Consider the following 10201-nt stretch of genomic DNA (forward strand, 5'->3'; position numbering starts at 1 on the left):
GATGGAATCTAACATTGAACTCCTAAAAGCACACAGGATGATTCCCCACTACATTTATATCTGGAAGTTCTCAAAGTGTTGTCAGGGGGAACCTCTGGAATCCCTGAAAACCTTTCAGGATCAGGAACAAAACTACTTTACAGTAGTTCCCCCCTTATCCATGATTTCTCTCTGTGGTTTCAGTTACCTGCAGTGAATTATCGTCTGAAAAGATTAATGGAAAATTCCAGAAATAAATTGTAAGTTTTATTTAAATCGTAATGCCCTTCTGAGTAGCGTGATGAAATCTCAGGCTGTCCCATTCCATCTAGTCCCAGATGTGCATCATCCTTTCGATCAATGTCTCCGTACTGTACATGCTCCCTGTGCCTTGGTCACTTAGAGCTGGCGATTGTCGCAATATCACAGTGCTTGTGTTCAAGTAACCCCTATTTTACTTAATACTTGCCCCGAGGTGCAAGAGTAGTGATGCTCGCAATTTGGGTATACCAAAGAGAAGCCAAAAAGTGCTTCCTTTAAGCGAAAAGGTGAAAATTCTTGACTTAACAAGGAAAGAAAAAAATCCTATGCTGAGGTTGCTAAGATCTACAGTAAGAATGAGTCTTCTACCCGTGAAATTGTGAAGAAGGAAAAAAATTCGTGCTAGTTTTGCTGTTGCACCTCAAGCAGCAAAAGTTACGACCACAGCGTGTGATAAGTGCTTAGTTAAGGTGGAAAAGGCATTAAGTTTGTGGGTGGAAGACATGAACAGAAAATGTGTCCCAGTTGACGGCAGCATGTTGCGCCAGAAAGCACTGAGCCTATATGAAGACTTCAAGGGATCCTCTGAAAGGAATGACACCAAGCCATTTGCTGCAAGTAAGAGATGGTTACACAGATTCAGGAATAGGTTTGGTCTGAGAAATGTAAAAATTACTAGAGAAGCTGAGTCTGCCTATGAAGAAGCTGCTGCCACATTTTTGACAGAATTGAAGTTGATTAAGGAGGAAGGTATGTATGTACAGCAAAAAACAGTATATGTAGGGTTTGGTACTGGGGGTCTTGGAAAAAATCCCCTGAGGATAAGGTGGACTGCACTGCAGTACTATAAGGTCTCACTTAAAGTTGGCTATAGGTTCTCGGAACTGCTGCGAAACGAGTATAACGAAACTAATTTTACCATAGGCTAATTGATACAAACAAGAGTTAAGTTCCCACGGCACCTCATCAATGTTAAACAAAATGACAACATTGAACAAAACGCCATTACTCGAGGACCTGCTCTACTAACATGTTATTTGCCTTTTCATTCTCCTTCCCTCACTAGTGCACAGTGAAGTTTCCAGAGGCTACATGATGTGGGATTAAATGCAGATTCCAAAATTCGGCTAGCTTCTATTAAGCCAGATATTAAAGAGATTTGCAAAAATGTAAGACAGTGCCTTTCTTCTCACTATTTTTTTTAATCTGGGTTGCTTTTTTTTAAGGCATATTATTTATGTTAACACAAGAGTTTATTGTTGTTTAAAACAAATGAATGAGTATTTTAAGAATTTCTCAATGTTAGTTTCTAACATAGTAAATATTACTGGATATAATACACAGAAGCAAAAGCTTATAGAGGTCCTCAATAATTATTCAGAGTGCAAAGAGGTCTTCAGACAAAAAACAAAAAGCAAAAAACAAAAATCACTAACTTGAAAACTGCTGTCGCACTCAATGGGAAATTAAGGGCTTTGTAGTGCTGCCTCTGCCCCTTGACCTCCTGGACTGGATTTTCCAGTTGGGCACATCCCCCAGACAAAACAGCTTCTCCAGGGAAACTGAGTCAGAGGGGAGAGAATCAGACCTGGGTTCAAATGCCAACCCCACCACCTCCTAAAGGTGCAGTCTTGGACAAGTCCCTAAAGACCTTCACTTTCTTCATCTGTGAAAGAGAGGTGTCTTAACAAGATGTTCACCACCATGCCTGGCACTTGTGGTGTGCTCAGTAAGTGTTGGTCTGTCCCTGTTTCTCCAAGACAAGGGCGCTTTACCTGAGCATCAGCAGACTGAGGATAACTGCTGAGGGAGAAATGCTTTTCAGTCCTTGCCACTGATATTGAATTTAGCTGCCTCTGCATTTCTAGCACCTTGCCAAGTACTATCAATGCTGCTAGTCCAGGTGTCGCACTTTAAGAACCATGGTCATGGGCCTGTAAGAGTTTACATCTTGCAGATGATTGAAAGTGTTTTATCTCCCTTGTATTTAATAAAATCCAGGTCCTGGGAGGTTCTTGGAGAGGAATGGGCTCCTGGGAGTGAGCTTCCAGAAAGAGATGAGAGGGGGCCTCTGGCTATCCAAAAGTAGATTGGATTTGGATTTCCATAAGCAAATGTTTCCTTTATGGTCCTGCCTCGGAAAGCCCATTTTGCCAGTGGTGAGGAAAGTGCGGGGCCCATGTCAATAGGGTATGATCAATATTACTCAGCTCTCCGCCAACATCTCATTTTGGGAAGCTACGGACATAGTGCTGCTACTTTTTCCAAAAGCTTATCTCTCCCACAGTTGGGAGGGTTCCCTGAGCATCTCTGCAAATCAGGAGGTAGCAAGGGAAGAGGTGTTTTAGCCATCCTACTGCAGCGACGAGGAACCCTGTTCCTCCACAGCCTTCCTTCCCGGGCAGTGTGGACATAGATTTCCTCAGTCCTATGGAAACTAGGGCAGGATAGAAAATGGCTTCTGACAGGTTAGAATGCAAGGTCAGCCCCCAGTGTGGGTAATCAATCATTGCTCTACAAGCTTCAGTTTCCTCATGAGTAAGAGTGGAAGAATAATAGCTAAAGTGTTGTTGTGAGAATTAAATTACTTACTATAGCAAAAACACTGTCTAAGGGCTTCCATGCACCCTACGTGAGCCACCCGCTAGTGCCCCAGCGTAAGCACCCACAGCCGTCCCTGAAGGTATGGAGTGTAATGAAAATTACCTCTCTCTGAGGTCAGAAGACCAGGTCTTAGTCTCACCAAGCACTAAGAAGCTAGTTAGTATGCCTGACTAACAAGTTAATGTGCTTCTTGGTGCTCCTCTGCTCTCTTCACTATGAAGGTGAGGCCCACACCAGACAAAGAACCAGGCCTCCTTGGGCAGGGAAAAGTCCCAGGAACTTATTAAGTGCCATTTAGAGGCTGACCGCATTTTCCTAGTTGGTTGGTGACCGGGCCTTAGGGCTGCTAATGTGGGAGGGTTGGCTCTCTCCACACTTGCCCCTCCCTCAATTTCACAGTTCTGCAGCTGCTTAACATTCTTTTCCCAGGCCCAGCTCCCAGGCCTAGCTCCCTGGGCTGTAAGCCCAGAGCAGCCTTGCTGAAGAGACATTTGGACCTTCTTCCTGAAACTGCTGGCTTTGATTTATTTCCCATCCTGGCCAGTATTCTGCTGACCTGATCCTATAACCACATAATTACATTTTTAGCATATGATGAACCACAGTATGCAATGTGTCCTGCTGGAGAGGATTAGAAAAAATCGCAGCTTCAGCACAGGGAAAGGAAAAAAGATGAGAGAGGGCGAGCTGGAGAGGCTGGAACACTGACTTTTCGCCGAAGGAGATCTCAGATACCTTCTAGGCCTCCCTTTCCTCCATTCGTGAAGAAATCTAGACCCAGAGAGAGAAAGTGACTCAGCTTGCAGGCACACTCTGCTCAACACAGATCTAAGAGCGCCAGGGTCACCCCCACATTTAATAGGCCTTGGCAGGAATTGCAGCGCTGGGAGAAGAGGAAATATATTTGCCCTAGTCAGAGATCCAGCTCAGAGGATAGTACACAAAATATCCACTCTGAAGGCTTAGGACCCACATGGCTGAGCTGCCCCAAGAGCAGGGCCAGTGTCCAAGACCATGTGGAGCCCACACTTGTTCACACTTTAGCAACTGTGAAACCAAGGCCTAGCCCACGGCAAAGCACACACCTGCAGTGTCTAGTGTCAGAGCCTGCAATGCTAAGCGCTCTAGTCACTCTGATCTTGGGTGAGCCCTCTTTGCAGGCTTATCTTGACTCTGACCTTTGCTCCTGGGGTTCCTTCTGCTTATTGGGTTTTCTCCTACAGGACTCACCTCTAAGACTGACTTTTGCAGACTTCTGCCATATCGGAACCCTACTGTGTTGGAATCATTTGCCCGAATGAGGTGTAGCTTACCCTCGTTGTCTCCTGCTCTGAACTATTTTTAGGCAGTGACTTGATATGATCCATATCTGCATCCCTGGTGCCCAACAAAAGACTTGACATCAACAAGATGGTCAAGACATTACCAATTTGAAGTCATGCAGGTGAGATCTAGGAGTGGTGGGAAGCTGTCTGAGCATTCTTGGGCTGGGAAAGTGGAGAACCCAGGTGCCTTGCTGAGGTGTTCAAGAATACAGCGAGGGCTGCAGGGGGAGGCAGGTTCTGCCAGGGATCTAGGGGTAAGGAGTTCTATACCTGGAGACCCAGAGGCTGAGACTGGCAGCCAGGCAAGGCCAACAGGTGGACGGAAGCCCATAGACAGAAACTCTTGATAAGAAAGAAGGCAGACCATCTGAGCAGGGGGCAGGGCACGGTGCCTGTGAAAGCCAGCTTTCCCCTGCTTTGGTCCTTCAGTTCTAGACACCCAAGTATGCTTCCTCCTGGCCAAAGGACTCTGCTGTACCCATTCCCCATCTGCACCCGGGCCATGCCCAAATCTTTCTATTTTTCCCACTTGTGGAGTTCTGAGTGGTGCCGGAGAGAGCCATGTGGCTGCTCTGACAGTTGCCCTACTTGGCTTCTCTCTGCGCTCTTGTTGGCTCCGTGCTGACTTTCTCAAAGCCTCTGTCCAAATGTGTCCACTTCCTGGAGGCTCCCAAAACACACCAGTCCCAACTACGTTCAACCAATGACCTCATCTGCTTCAGGGAAATTGGAGCCACACAGAATAAACTCTTCAATTTCATCTCTTCTGCATCAGTTTTTCTGTTGTTCCACCCATCCCACCCTCCTTTTCCCTCAGCTCCTAGCAAGAGCATTCCTCCCCTCTGCTTTCACCTGACCTCCTTCCTCCTCTTAATCCCCTCACACTTTCCTAATTGTTCCTTGGTTTCATTCATCCTTAACACATAATTCCTCAACATGTGTGGTCCTCAAGCTGCTGCCCTGTATTTCTCCTTCCGGTCACCACTGCGCTTTGCAGAAGAGTTAGTCCAAACACCTCCACTCCCGCATTTCATTCCTCAACCCTCACATTCATAGTTTAAACCCAGAATTCAACTGAAAATGTACACCCAGAAAGATAGTCCCAATATGTTTTGAGTTGGAAAATGCAGATGACAAAACAGAATGCATACTACAAAATTCCATTTTTTGTCAATATATATATATATATGTTGTATATAGATATATTTTCATAGAGAAATGTCATATAATAACAATAAGTATCTCTAAGTAATGCAGTTGACATTGATATTTTATTATTTTTATTTGTTTTCAGATTTTTCTCAATGAACATGAATTATTTATGGGAAAAAAATACAAGCTTAAAGGGAAAAAGGCAACAACCTGCTTTCCAAATGTTCAATAATAACCTTAAAAATCAAAGGCTTACATCACTCCTTATACCTACATGGATCAGACGTATCAAAGATTTAGAAGTAGAAAATGAAACAATAAAAGAATTAAAAGAAAATATGGGAAGATTTCTTCTAATAATCTTGGAGTAGGCAAGACTTTTTTGAGCAACTCACAAAAAAAAAAAAAGAAGCCATAGAAGAAAAGATTAATAAATTTGATAACAGGACATACAATAGACAAACTCAAAAGACAGAGAACAAAGGGGGGAAATTATTCATATGTGAGAAATGGTTAGTTTCCTTAAACTATGAACAGAAGAGTGTGTAGGCAAAGTACCTGAAAAAAACACTGCACAAATAATGATATACAATTAACTTAGAAATACATGAAAATCAATGCAAAACTTCTAAAGAAAAGACACCATTTTCTATCAGTTTGGCAAAAGATAAAAGTATTGACCATATCCAATATAAGTAAGACTATGCAAAACTAAGACTTGCTGCACACACTGTGACAGGAGTATAAATTGACAATGCCTTTTAGAGATCAGTGTGGTGATATCTCTTCAGATTCAGAGTTCACATGCCCTCGGAGCTATCTCAGTCACTCTTCAGTATTTATTCTAGATAGCTACTTCCAAAGAACAAGCCTTTGGTTTTCTGTTTTCTATTGTGTTCTTGTTTTTAATTTGATTCATTTGTGCTCTAATTTTTATTATTTCCTTCCTGCTTCTTGCTTTAGGTTTAATTTTCTTTTCTTTCATTGGGTTCCTATTTTAGTCCACAGAGACTACTATAACAAAAATACCATAGACTGAAAGGCTTAGACAATGGCAAGTTATTTCTCACAGTAATGGAGACTGGGAAGTCCAAGATCAAGGTGCTAGCAGATTCACTGTCTGGTGAGGACTCTCTTCCTTCTGTGTCCTCACATGGTGAAAGGGGCATGAAAACTCTGTGAGGTCTCTTTAATAAAGGCACTAGTCCCACTCATAAAGGCTCTACTTTCATGACCTAATCACCTCTCAAAGTTGCCATCTACTAATAACATCGCATTAGGGGTTAGATTTCAACATAAGAATTTTGGAGTGAAACATTTAGTCTATAGCAGTTCCTAAGGTGGAAATTTAGATAACTTATTTGTGATTTTCTTTTTAATATAAGCATTTTTTTTAATATAAGCATTCATTTCCCTCTAGGTACTGCTTTTGCTGCATAACACAAATTTCGATATGTTGTATTCTCATTTTCTTCAAAATACTTTTTAATCTTTCTTGAGACTTTCTCTTTGCCTCATGGGTTATTTAGAAGAAGTATGTTGTTTAATTTCAAATATTTGGACTTTTCCCAATATCTTTCTATTATTAATTTCCAGTTTAATTTTGATATGATCCAAGAATCCACATTGTATGATTTCTATTCTTTTTGTTATTATGCCCAGAATATGGTTTATCTTGATGAATGTTTTATGTGCACTTGAGATGAACATGTATTCTGCTGTTGTTGAATAAAGTATTTATGAATGTCGATTAGGTCAAGTTGTTTGATAATGTTTTTCAGGTCATCTCTTTTCTGCCTACTTGTCCCATCAGTTATGGAGAGAGGAGTGTTGAGATCTTCAACTATAATTGTACATTTGCTACTTCTCCTTTCAGGTATATCAATTTTTGTTTTATGTATTTTGTATCTCCTGTTAGGTTTATACAGGTTAAGAACGTTATATCTTCTTGAAGAATTGACCTCTTTGTTATTACGTAATATTCTACTTTATCCCTGATAATTTCTTTATTCTAAAGTCTGCTTTATCCAAAATTAATGAGGCTTTTTTTTTGGTTAATATTTTCATGGTATATTTTTCTTCATCTTTTTTCTTTTAACCTATCCATGTCTTTATATTGAAAGTGCATCTATTGTAGTAAGAATATAATTGAGGCTTGATTTTTTAAATCCAGTCTGACAATGTCTCCCTTTTAACTGGTGTGTTTAATCCGTTCACATTTAAAATGATTATTTCTTTTTGTAACATTTGTTCTTTGTTCTTTCTCTTTTTTTGTAGTCTTTGGTTTCAATTGAGAATTTTTATGATTTCCTTTTATCTCTTCTATTAACTTAGTATTTTTACTTCTTTTTATCTTTTTTAGTGACTTCCCTAAGGTTTACAATATACATTTTTGAATAACCTTAGTCCATCTTTTATCCTAATATTATATCACATTATGTGTAGTAAAAGGACCTCATAACAGAATACTCCTGGTTCCTTTCTCCCATCCTTGTGGTCATACATTTACATTTACATATGATGTAAACACCAGTGCATCATTACTGTAATTGCTTTATACAATTGGTTATGTTAGAGCAATTAAAAATAAGATAAATATTATATTTTACCATTATTTAGTTAATTTCTAATGCTCTTCATTTCTTTGTGCATATCTCAATTTCTTATCTTTATAATGTTTCTTCTGCCTGAAGAACCTTTTCTAATATTTCTCATATAGTTGCCTCCCATCAATGAATTCCCTCAATTTTTTGTTTGAGAAAGTCTCCATATCTCCTTCACTTTTGAGGCATATTTTTATTGAATATAGAATTCTAGGTTGACAAGTTTTTTTCTTTCAGTGCTTTAAAAGTGCGACTTGATTTCTTCTTGCTTTCATGGTTTCTGATAAGAAATCTGCCATATTTTTATTCTTGTTCCTCTATAGGTAAGATTTTTTTCCCTCTGTAGCTGATTTGAAGAAATCTCTGTTTTTAGTTTTCTGCCCCTTGAGCTTTCCTATCTGTAGTATTACTATTGTGTACATTGTTATTATTGGACGCTTGCTAACAGGGGGTGGAAGGTAGGGATCGATCTCTTATTTTCTGATTAAGGCTTTGGAGTACACAGTGGGTCTGCATCTTGGAATGTAACCTTCAAAGTTGTTTCTGTACTATATAATATCACTTACATGTGGAATCTAAGGAACGAAAGGAACAAACTAAACAAAAAAAAGACTCACAGAGGACAATCTAGCGATTGCCAGAGGAGAGAGGGGTTAGGGGGCTGAGTGAAAAAGGTGAAGAGATGAAGAAGTGCAAATTAGTAGTTATAAAATAGTCACGGGGATGTAGAGTACAGCATGGGGAATATACTCAGTAGTATTTAATGGCTGTGTGTAGAGCCAGATGGGTGAGTAATCAGAGGGATCACTTCATAAACTATATAAATGTCTAATCGATGTACTGTATACCTGAAACTAATATAAAATAATTTTTTTTAATTAAAAAAAAGGACATAGTATAGTGTTCTAGGGGGAAAAATTTTTCTGTCCCTTCTGCAAGGGTAAAGCTTTTATTCCTCTACCCTTATTTCTTTCCCCTGTAGCAGAAAATAGCCTTCAGTATTTTCAGTGTCTTTGAGGAGAGCTGCCCTGCAGACTAAGGCTTTTTTCCCCTAGATGAGACTTAGAGGCTGGAGCTGGGTGAAGTGGCCTCTGGAAACATATATACCCCTGCAGATTAAACCCTTTGCTCTGTAAGGAAGAAAAGGTCTGTGAGATTTCAGCAGTGGCTGCCATTCTCCTCCCCCAGTCAATGTCTCTGGATTTTCTCTATCATATATGAGAGCTTAGCAGGGTTCCTGAAGGAAAAGCCCGAAAAAGGGTAGGAACCATCTTTCTCGTGAATACAATGCCCAAGAGCTCTGCATTCTCATACTGATTCACAATGGCCTCCAGAAAATTATTAAAATTTCTACTTCAATGTTTCTTCCATCTGATATGATATCCAGTGGCTTCTATCTCCAGATAAATAAATATCTGTATTCTATGTTTCCCTGAAGGCGCCTGTTTCTCTTCAGGATGGTGGTTTGCCCTGGGACCTCAGTTCTCTAATGGGTTTACAAAAAGTCATTAATGTGATGCTCGTTCAGCTTTATTCTTGTAACGATTGGGGGGGAGGGGTTCATCTTTTTTGTTTTTCTATATTTCCTAAGGATACATGTTCAAATATAAAATAAATATATATGGAAATTTGTTTTCTTGTTATTTATACTAGAAAGACTGAAAATAAGCCAGATATCCCTTCAAAAGAAAGCATAAGCAAATAATGATATAGCCAGACAATGGAATGTTATGCAGCATATCTTAGGAATAAGATATGCAGTATTTTTAAAGGATGAGTTGGAATATTATGCAGCAGTTAAAAGGAGTGTGCTGGTGCAGAAAGTTATTCTTGTTGAATAACACTTTTTACAGTTTAAATTTATTTTTTACCATGTAATCAACTTTAGAGCTGTTCAAAAATACTTCTGGACCCATGAAGCCCTTTGAGATCGATGGTAGGAATACACATAGTCATGAAATTTGTTCATGGGCCTTTCTTTGGCCAATAAACATTAGTGAGAGAATTTCACTAGGTTTCATCCACTACTCACCTCCTTGGCAGGGTCCCCTTGTGTAGGGCCCAACCTGCCCAATCATACTCAGCAGCCCTGCTGAGATGGAGTCAGTCTGTGGGTACATGGACCCCAGAGATCATGTGACCATGAGTTTAGGGCCATTTTGACACCCCGAATGCTGGAGAGAAAGCAAAAAGAATAGAAGAAATGTACAGGAGAGAGACTCAAGAAAGATAAAGACACAGCAGGGCAGAGAGATAAGTTAATGAATGATGAAAGAG

General features: G+C 40.0%; 1 pseudogene; it reads left to right on the forward strand.

Moving 5' to 3' along the window:
- The first annotated feature begins 743 nt into the window (after positions 1-743).
- Positions 744-10201, forward strand: part of LOC107196154 — an 88480-nt pseudogene continuing 79022 nt past the window's right edge.

This window comes from Pteropus alecto, unplaced genomic scaffold (genome assembly GCF_000325575.1).
Source record: "Pteropus alecto unplaced genomic scaffold, ASM32557v1 scaffold68, whole genome shotgun sequence".
NCBI classification, from domain to species: Eukaryota; Metazoa; Chordata; class Mammalia; order Chiroptera; family Pteropodidae; genus Pteropus; species Pteropus alecto.